Source organism: Equus przewalskii, chromosome 10, assembly GCF_037783145.1.
Source record: "Equus przewalskii isolate Varuska chromosome 10, EquPr2, whole genome shotgun sequence".
Classification (NCBI taxonomy): Eukaryota; Metazoa; Chordata; class Mammalia; order Perissodactyla; family Equidae; genus Equus; species Equus przewalskii.
The window spans coordinates 21,745,809-21,755,770 of record NC_091840.1 but is presented as its reverse complement, the minus strand read 5'-3'; the positions used below and the strand labels follow the sequence as shown (position 1 = coordinate 21,755,770).

The window sequence follows — 9,962 nt, the reverse complement described above, 5'->3', positions numbered from 1 at the left end:
GCTCTCTAGTCTACCTTTGTCAGTTGTTGATGGACTCAATTATATTTAGGCTGAACCCTATGAAATTGCTCTTTTTGTGGGTGGGTCAAACAAGTGGAATATCAGCAATTTCATATGGTTCAACCTATTTTGAACAAAATCCTTGGCCAGTATCTATTTCAAATGAGGAATTAAGTTCTTTGTTCATTGTTAAGGGAATTTGTGTTCAATGAGCTGTTGTAGAAGGCTGCGGTTTTATTTTGATTTTTAGTGGGGAAGGGGGCTTCGGGGAGAGAAGTGAGAAGCTCGTGAGTCTGTTTTGGTGGTGGTTCTTTGCTACCATACATGCTATACAAACTCCTGAGATTTAAAGTTGCTGCCATGCCTTGGGCATGAATTGTGAATGTTTGGTATTCCTTCATTCTCTCAGGAGGCTGTGCGGATATTGATTTCTTGACCAACATGAGAGCCCTGAGCAGGAAAGATGATTCCAGGCCCAAATTGCCTCTCTGGTCAGCAGGTGGCGCTCTTGCCCTTCAGATCCAGCAAAGGCTAAAGCCCGCCCCCGCGCATCCTGCCCCGCGGCCGGCTCTGGGGAAACCCAAGACTGTGAGTCACCACCGCCCTCCTTCCTCCTCTGTTCAAACCGGCGTTTTGCAAAGAACAGCATTACTTCTTGGTAAGCAACTGTGGACCAATCATCTGCAAAAGCGTTTGGGAAACTCTACAATTTTAAAAGTGAAAAAGCAAAATACGTCCTTTATCTTATTTTAAATTTTTGCCATAAGCATGAATTACGGGGTGGGGAAGCAGATGTTTTTCAATCTTTTGAATTATTACACCGACTATCCAGCTGTTCTTCAAATTAGCCCTGTTCGCGATGGGTGGTGTGCGAAGGGATGAGAGCTCTCTCAGCTCTGGGGGAGGTTTAGTAGTCTGTCCCCTTTCCCTGGCAGAGCTGTTGATGTAGACAGGCCCGGCTGTTCCTGTGTAATTTCAACTCACTTTCTCCTGCTCTAGTGTCTACAGATGCGGTTGGCAAATTTCTTCTGCAAAGGCCAGATGGTAAATATTTTAGGCTTTGTGGACCAGAGAGACTCTGTTTTGACTACTCAACTCTGCTGTTGTCGCCCAAAGCAGAAAAAATGTAAACAAGTGCGTGTGGCTGTGTCCTAATGAAACTTTATTTGTAATTTGGTCAATCTATAGACATCTATAGGTATTAAAAACCCAGTTAATATCGTCCATGTATCTATTATTTTATATTCTTTATAAACTCAAATTCTTTTTCAAGTAACAAGAAAATACTCAAATCCAAATGTCCGCCTGGTTCCACTCCTTTTTGGAATCGATGCCTGGTCCCCCTTACAACTTTCCTGACAAGCGTCAGTGCCCTCTGCCTGGAGAGCTCAGGCTCTCCATTTTCCCTGTAAGAAAGGCGGTGGCCCCGGAGAGCAGAGAGGACGATATAAGTCCACAGAAGTTTTTAAGTGGATAACCCAGCAATTTAGAAACCAGTGCTGCTGGAATTGTGAACTTTTAATCTTTTCATTCATCACATTGTTTAATCCATATTTTAAAAGAAAGCTGCCACAGTGTGGAATAACAGGCATGGACTGGCCTGAAATATCCCAGGAAAATCTGGTTTAAGGTTTTTCTAGGAGTTGATCCAAGAACATTTTTCTTTCTGCCTTTTGATATGTTGAAAGATACACAAGATACTTTGGGTGCCTTGAAGACATAGACGCCAATATGGAAATAAACTCTGACAAGTTGTCTTGTAAAGGGAGCCAGCACTTAGAAAAGGGATAAGTGTGAGGGCAGGAACTGGAGCTTTTTGTCTACTGCCTGACCTAAACCCATCTTTGTACTTTTTCTGTGAATGGATTCTGTTTCTTCCAGGTTTGAGTGGGTCTGGGGAAACTGAGGTAACATGATTGCTTCCTGCAGTTTTAGCTTCCTCTTCACCTTCTCTTAACATCCCCTTCCCGTCTCCACTGCTGACAGCAAGAGATGACATGCCCCTTTCCCTCCCCGCAAAGAAACGTTGAGCCGGGGCTGACTACAGAGGAGAGTAGATGAGGAGCGTCCAAGAGAAGCAGCGCTGGAGGTGCTTTTATATCGAGGCGATTTTATATAAATCTATAAATGTCAGAGGTCACTTGGAGGCACCAAAACAAAGGTGGGGGGCCGGAAGTGAATATCCGAGAGGCTCCCAAGCTTCCCGCTGATGTGAGAGCCAAACAAGCACAGCAGCGCCTTCCAGGTGTCGTTTGGATCCTTTAAGCGTAGCAGAGACCACTTAGAAAGTTTTACTTCTAAAGGATTATGGGAGTCAGCTCTGAATTCTCCCTCTTACACACTCTTGGTGCGGCGAGGTGGGGCAGATCCAATTCCAAGCACAACAGGAAGATACTGGAAAAACATATTTGTGTATCAAAGCCTTGAACTCCCAGCCCTGGGCTCCATCCTCCATTCTTCCTCCACTTCAGCTGTCTGGGGGTCCCTCTCATTCAGCCTGCCCAATATCTGGACCCCTAGATGGGTCTCCGGCTTGCCCAGAGGTGCAGGCTCCCAGCTTCCTCTGCCAGCTGCTTGAAGACTCCACAGGCGCCTTTCTGGAGGCTGTGGTTTTAACTCTTTGCCTGCTGTAAAAATAGTTAGCAGGCCTGTGCTTGTCACTGGCGTGGGGAGCTGATTTCTTTCTCTGCTTCTTGTGATAGGGGAGAGAACTGACTCTGGACATCTGCTATTCAAAGGCAGCCCCAATGTGATCTGACACAGAACCCGGTTCTGGTCACTCTAACCTCTGGGTGGAAGAGAGAAGACTTGAGCGCTGTCATCTTCTCCCTTGGGCCATATTGGTTTAGGGTCATTCATGCTAGAGGTGGGAGCAGAGGAGGAAGACAGAGGATGCCTTGTCTCCTGTAGAGAAGTCTCTTCCAGAACCTTCTAACCACCTGACATTGTAGAGGGAAGAAGGGACAGAGTGAGAAATGGAACCACTCATTTCCTGTCTCCACAATTAAGTCTCTTACCAGTGGCTCAGTACCCTGTACATGCAGGAATGATTAAAGATGCTGCCCACCCATAGGTGTCTAAACTCTCCCAACTCTTAGCACCTTAGCAGGTATAGTTCATAAACTTTTAGATGACTATTATACTTGTGTGTATGTTAGACCTTTGAATAACTAAAAGGTAAATAAATTTAGATTTTCCTGGCTTCCCCAAACACTTGAATGAATGAGTTTTCTTGGAATGCCCTTTTTTGGTCAGCCAGCTGATTATTATTCTGAGAGGACACTAATGACAGCCCAGGAGTGATGTCTACAAAGCCCCACATTAAGGCAGCTTGCATTGCAAACCTGCCATTCATGTAATGACTGCCGCCTTCTGGAAAAACAAGCTGGGGCCTCACTAGGGGAGACCATGTGGTAATGCCTGGATGCTTGAGAAGGGTGTGAGGCCAGTCATAGGAGCTGACTTGGTGAAATTGGGCCAAAGGGTCATGGATGGTTTTCTGAAGTTTTTGTTGAGTGTGGGAGAAAATTTCAAGAGGGTGGAAAGGCTTTACTTGAAGAGACATGCTCCTTTTTGTCTCTTGGCTCAAATCAATTTCCTTATCATAATACCAGCAAAGGTAATAATTATTATGACTACTTACCATGATTATGGGTGATGAGAACTGCAGTTGGGCAAAAGCATTGTTTTGTATATTTTAATTTCCTTCTCTGACATTCTGCCTTCATGTACTTCCTCATTTTGTGTTCCTAATAGTGACTGATTCCATAGTAGGCATTTGTTAGGAGCTTAATAAATACGTCTTGATTGGTTCCTAATTCCAACTCATATGTGAGTTTCTTGAAAACAAAGAATAATGACGTCAATAACAATAATGAAAGCAATCGATCCAAGCTGGTTTAGTTGAGTGTGGAATAGGACATAATTTCACAGAGTCATTGTTATTTTTTTCAAACTTCAGCCATTGTGTGGCTCACTGAATAAAGAAATGGTACTTGGAGAGAACTTAGGAAGAATTTTATAGGTGAATGCTCATATGTAAATAGTGGCATACTTTTTAGTGCTGTCAGCTAATATGATAGACAATGTTGGACGGGCAGTTTTCATCCTCTCCAATGAGTCTGATTAGTGGTGAACTTTTCATGGTTTGTACTAATGTAATGCATTGAGGCCAGGAGTAACTTGAGACAAAGTGGTCGATTCCTTTAGTTTCCAGACTTCATTCTGTTTTCCACTCTTGACTAGAACAAAGAGACACTTTCTTTCAAGGCCTTACTTAATCAGTGCTCTTGCTTCACTTGCTTTGAGCAGGACAGTTCTAATGGGATTCAAGGATGCCACCTTTCCTGCTGTATTTTTCACCCAGTCAAATCTGTATTAAATCTATTGAGACTGGCTTACAGATAAGACATTAAGTCTAGGGCATATATCAAATGGCTGATGGATTGAACTCATCTATAATCTTGCTACTCAAAGTATGGTCCAGGGATCAGCAATCTCAGCATCATTTGGGAGCTTGTTAGAAATGCAGAATCTTGGGCTCTCAACCCAGACCTACTGGAAACCCAGAATCTGCATTTTTGACAAGATCCCCAGTTATATGCATGCACATTAAAATTAGAGAAACACTAATAAATATATAGATAAGACTTCAGATTAGATGTTGACCTCGAACTACTGCTTCTAGAGTATTGGAAATGATAAGTAGAAATCTTCACAACATGTTTTTATGATGAGACTGGATAAAATACTTCCAAGTGATAACTCTTGAACATGTTTTGTGTAACTATGTCCCAGCCATCATTACCATCCATTACCATCTTCTCTTCATCCTTCTCTTCCTTTCTTCTTCTCTGAGCATTATGAGGAGAGATAATTTTGATAGAAAGTAGGAGTTAGTGTGACATCTAATTGGACAGATGCAGGAGTGAGGTCCTCTGGCCTTGGAACTTACTAAGCTCATCCCTGGTGTTGACTGATAGAGTTTTAGGCTAAGGAAGTGGCAAGTTAAGAGAACATCTCTGCGCACAGAGGATTGAATGCTTTGGGTTTTGGGTAATGGGAAGATAGCTCTTGGTCGTAAAAGTGTGTCCCTCCCTAGTCCTGAGTGTATATTCTGACTCCTGTGTGTTATTCTAGTACCCTGTACATTCAGATTTCTTATGCCTGGATTCTCACCTTAGATAAACCCCACGAGCAAGAGTTCATCAAAATGTGTTGCCTGTGTTTAGGTTTTACGTAACTCTTTCCAACCATTTTTGACTTCATGTGACACAGTTGAAAGAGCAAGTACACTGGGTACAAATTAATGATTCCACCATTTTAGACCACAAGTCAGTTAATTCACTCCAATTGAGCCCCAGTTTCCTCAATTGTAAAATGAGGATAATAATACCTTGCAGGGTTGTGACAAGTGTTAAATGAGATTGTGAATGCAAAGCTCAGTCAAGAATAGTTGTTATTGTTAAACTTCTTCTAGTGTATGTGTGTATGTATGTCACATGCATGAGGATTATGTTGTGTATGCACACTTTAAAAATTAGCATAAATTGACTTGTAGTTTTTATTAGGTGACTCGTAATTTTATTAGGTGGCTCCTAATTTAAATTTCAAAGAGAAGTTTTGGTGAGTAGGACAGTCTATGTACCAGTATGACTAATACATAAACACATACACACAGAGTTCTTCACTAAAACTTCTAAGTGTGGTTAGCTCATCAGATAGTGAAGTATGTCAGAGACACTGTCTTCTTTTCCTTTTTGCGTGCCCTCACTGCAAATGTATTCTAGAAACTCTCTAATCCTCTTCAGAAAGATGGTGACATGTGGATGTGTAAAAGAATAAATGAGAAGGGGAATGAGTCACACATATGAGAATGATCTCAGGCACGTAGTAAGTCGGAGAAACCAACATTGTTGTGATACACAAATATCGAACAAGACACTTCAGGGGATATATATATAAACAGCAAAAATCTTAAAAGTATTTATTGATTAAAGGCCATATAAGAGTATAGCATTTAATGTATGGCATTGTGAAGAAATATGTCTGGAATGAATGGACAGTATTCAAGGGTCTTAATGACTTAAAAACTTAAACGTTATAACTAAGAGCTATCTGATAATCATGACCATCTTAAAGGCCATCATTGTAAAGGCCTTATAGTTCCTTGGTGAAGGAGAACATTGCTTATCTACATTGAAAATCGATCACCTTTCAGTGAAACTCTTGATCTGTGTGATACTTACTGTAACCACAAATATTTATACAGAAGTTGTTAATGTCCCTGGAATGAGGAACTTAAAGACGAAGTCAAAGGAATGGAATCTCAAAGATAAGAAGTTACCTGGGCATCCCAGCATGCTCTAGAGAAGAGCAGGAGATGGCCTTCCTCTCCAGGTTGAAGTTACTGCTTGGTCCCCATTTTGAAGAGGCAGAGAGGAGCTGTGAACATACATGGGCTTTACTCACTGACATCTCTGAAGAGGGAAGACATTGGTTTTACGTTTGGAAGCGTTGGTGCGTTGTCTGTGGTTCTTGGACCAGGACTTCTGTGGAGATCCATTTCCGTGTTAAAATGACTAAAATCCTGGTCAAAAGTTTGGTGGGATGCTAATGGACTAGCCTTAAATCAGCTCTTGTCACTGAGCAAATAATAGACTCTTCCATCTTAAATACTCCGTTTTGCTTATCCACTGCCATATGAAAAACTACCCCAAAACTTACTGGCTTAAAACAATAACCGTTTTATTTGTTCATAATTCTGTGGGTCAGAATTTCAGATTCAGAATACTGGGGATGGCTTATCTCTGCTCCATGATATGTGGGGCCTCAACTGGGTGGCTTGAATGGCAGGGAATTAGGTGGAATGGCTTGAGCAGAGCCATATGTCTGGAGCTTCAGTTATGGCTGTTGGCTGGGTTCCTCAGTTTTCCTTCATGAGGCTTCTCCATGAAGCTAGCTTAGACTTCCTCAAAGCATGAGACCTCAGGATAAATGAAATTCTGACATGGTAGCTGGCTTCCTAGAGGGAGCATTCCAAGGGGATGAGCCCCAATGTGTAAGCATTTGTTAAACCCTTATTTGTGTCATGCTTGCTGATATTCCATTGGTCAAATCAAGTCACACGGCCAAGCCGAGAATAAATGTGAGAGAGACTACAGAAAGGCATTAGTCCTGGTGGTAGGGATTCCCTGGGGCTACCAATATCTATTGCATACTCAGAAAATAATACCATTATCTGGTATCCATTTGCTTTTGTGAAAGGCTAAATATGTAATTATGGTACAACATTGCTTAATGTCCATAAAAGGTATTTTTGGAATTACGTTATTTTTATAGAGAAATAGTATATTATTTGACACAATGTAAACTTAAAAAAAAAATTATGCGATGCTTTCTTCAATTCTGATGTTTCCATCTGGCAGAGATGCTACATATAGATAGACAGGAGATCTGAGTTCCAGGCGGGCTTGACTAACCTTTCTAGACGTTAGCTCCCGCATCTCTTAAACAAGAGGTCCCAATCAGTTGATTCCTATGATTTCTTCTAGTGCTAATATTTTTTTATTTGAACTTACATGTGATGCCTGATTAACTATTAGAGAAATATAAAATGTGCATTTTGGAAACAGTAAAACAATATGATATTTGTTTAAGGAAAAATTTACTTAGTTGTTCCTGCAATTAAACAGAGGCTAAAATAATATGGCAAATTTTCATCATAGAGGCTCATTACAGGAGCCTAACACCTTGGGAAAATATTTGATTAAGCACCTGAAAGAGATTTTACTAGACTTAGGTGGAAGTAAGTTTGCAGAGTTTTGTGAAATACTTTTTAGTATTTGTCTTACAGTTTTTATTCAGCTGTGTTTTCTGGAAGCAGTTCTCTACAATTCTGTAAAATGAAACTCTCTTCACAAGCATTTGGGAGCGACATGGAGGAGGTTCTTATTTTTCTATAAGCCATCATTAATTCTTATGGAATTATTAAAAATTAGTAATATGGGGAGCAAACAAACAAATACAAAAGCACTTGCCTGAAGCTACTAAAGCAGTAGATTCCTAAACTTGGCTGTATGTTGTCATTACTTGGGAATCTTTAAAATATATTGATGCCTGGGTCTCAACCTTCAAAAACCTTGATTTAATTGATCTGTAATGTGATCTGAGCATTAGAACTTTTAAATCTCCCCAGGTGATCCTGAGGTGCAGCCAAATTTGAGAACCCCTGTGCTAAAGGAACATTCTCGAATGTCTCTTTCTTACTTTTTCCTACCGTAATTCGAGTCCTTGCTCTCTTTTCAGCTTTATGACCTCTACCCCCAACATACAATTGCTACATTCCTTAATAATGAATTTTTATGAAGTTTAGTTCCCAATTTCACACATCATTAACAGGCTAAATGTATAGAAACATAAATGGAAAAATGAGCATTTAATAAAGGCGTGTATTTAATTGGATTTAAACATATCAAATGGATCTATCCAGTCAACCATGTTTTCATACTGTTGGAAAATATGTTGACATAAATATTCAGTTCCAAAGTAATGCTTTATACCTCTCTGGATTAGCCAACTATTTGTTTAATTGGGTTTTGAGTAGTGGAAAAGCTGCTATTTACTCAAAGTGTTTCTGTAATGACGACGATATAATTTATTACCAACTCCTTTATGTGGATTGGGTGTGTGTTGGTCAAAACCAAATACGAATGAAAACTTCTTTGGTTGGTAATTCATCTGGACATATAGGCACTAATCAATTTGTAATGGGTATTTTTTTTTATTATGTAATGGGTATTTTGAAAGATTTCTCATTTAGATGTGGGAGAGAGGTTATAATATGTTGCCTAGAGCCTAAACTCATGCAGTTGTCTCTTTATTCAGGCCAATTTAATTTCTTTCTACTTGTCTCTCCTTAGTGAAATAGAGATGCTGTGGGTCTGAAAAATTCAGATGTTGAAATCCTAACCCCTAAGGTGATGGTTTTAGGAGGTGTGGCATTTGGGAGGCGCTTAGTCATGAGGGTGGAGCCCTCATGAATGGGATTAATGCTCTTACAAAAGAGACCCCACAGAGCTCCCAAGCCCCTTCCATCCTGTGAGGACACAGGCTCGGAACCAGGAAGTGGGCCTTCACCAGAACACAATTGTTCTGTGCTTTGATCTTGGACTTCCCATCCTCCAGAACAGTGAGAAGTAAATTTCTGTCGTTTATAAGCCACCCAGTCTGTGGTATTCTGTTATATCAGCCCAAATGGACTAAGACAAGAGTAACTCTTTATTGATAGAGCGACCAACCACCCCAATTTGCCTGGGACTGAGGGCTTTCCTGGGCAAACTGGGTTGAATTGGTCACCTTAATTGATACAGTGAAAATTAATAAGACTCTAAGGGTGTTTTAGTGCCTTAAATACAAAATTATTCATATTTTATGATTTACTATTACCAAATCATATATAAACTATGATGGCAAATGGAAGAAATTAGTTTCTGTATCTAGTATTATAACTTTACCTTCAGCTTGTCATATTCTTCTTGAATATTCTTCAAAATATTTTGCTAGCAATGTTCAAACTTTACCTTGAGAACATATGTATAATTTTATGCATAATTTCCAGATTTCAGGAATGAAATAATAATGTCTAAAGTAACAGAGTGAATTGGTGCTAAAATAGAGAACAAATTCATTTTTAGATCTGCTTTGAGACTATAGTAACCTATTAACATGAAAAAGTTCCCATAATAAAATAAAATAGAAAAAGAGAACTATTGAAGTCTAATATAGATCCATTCTTGCCCCCCAAAACATCAAAATTCTCCATAGATGAATACTGCACAAAGAAAACTCATTGAAGATGTTAGTATATTGGTTATTTTTGAGATTCTTTGAAGTAATCACACAGAAAAGATAAATTTGTAATTTTACCTCAGGGAATTAATGTATTTTAGTTAAATCAATAA

General features: G+C 39.9%; 1 long non-coding RNA gene across 1 annotated transcript; it reads right to left on the bottom strand.

Moving 5' to 3' along the window:
* Nucleotides 1-1,141: 1,141 nt before the first annotated feature.
* On the bottom strand, nt 1,142-6,444 carry LOC139074049 (uncharacterized). Its single transcript, XR_011523361.1, has 2 exons — nt 3,644-6,444; nt 1,142-2,939 (listed from the first exon to the last, which is right to left on the bottom strand). It is a non-coding gene; the product is annotated as an uncharacterized lncRNA (long non-coding RNA).
* Nucleotides 6,445-9,962: the final 3,518 nt, after the last annotated feature.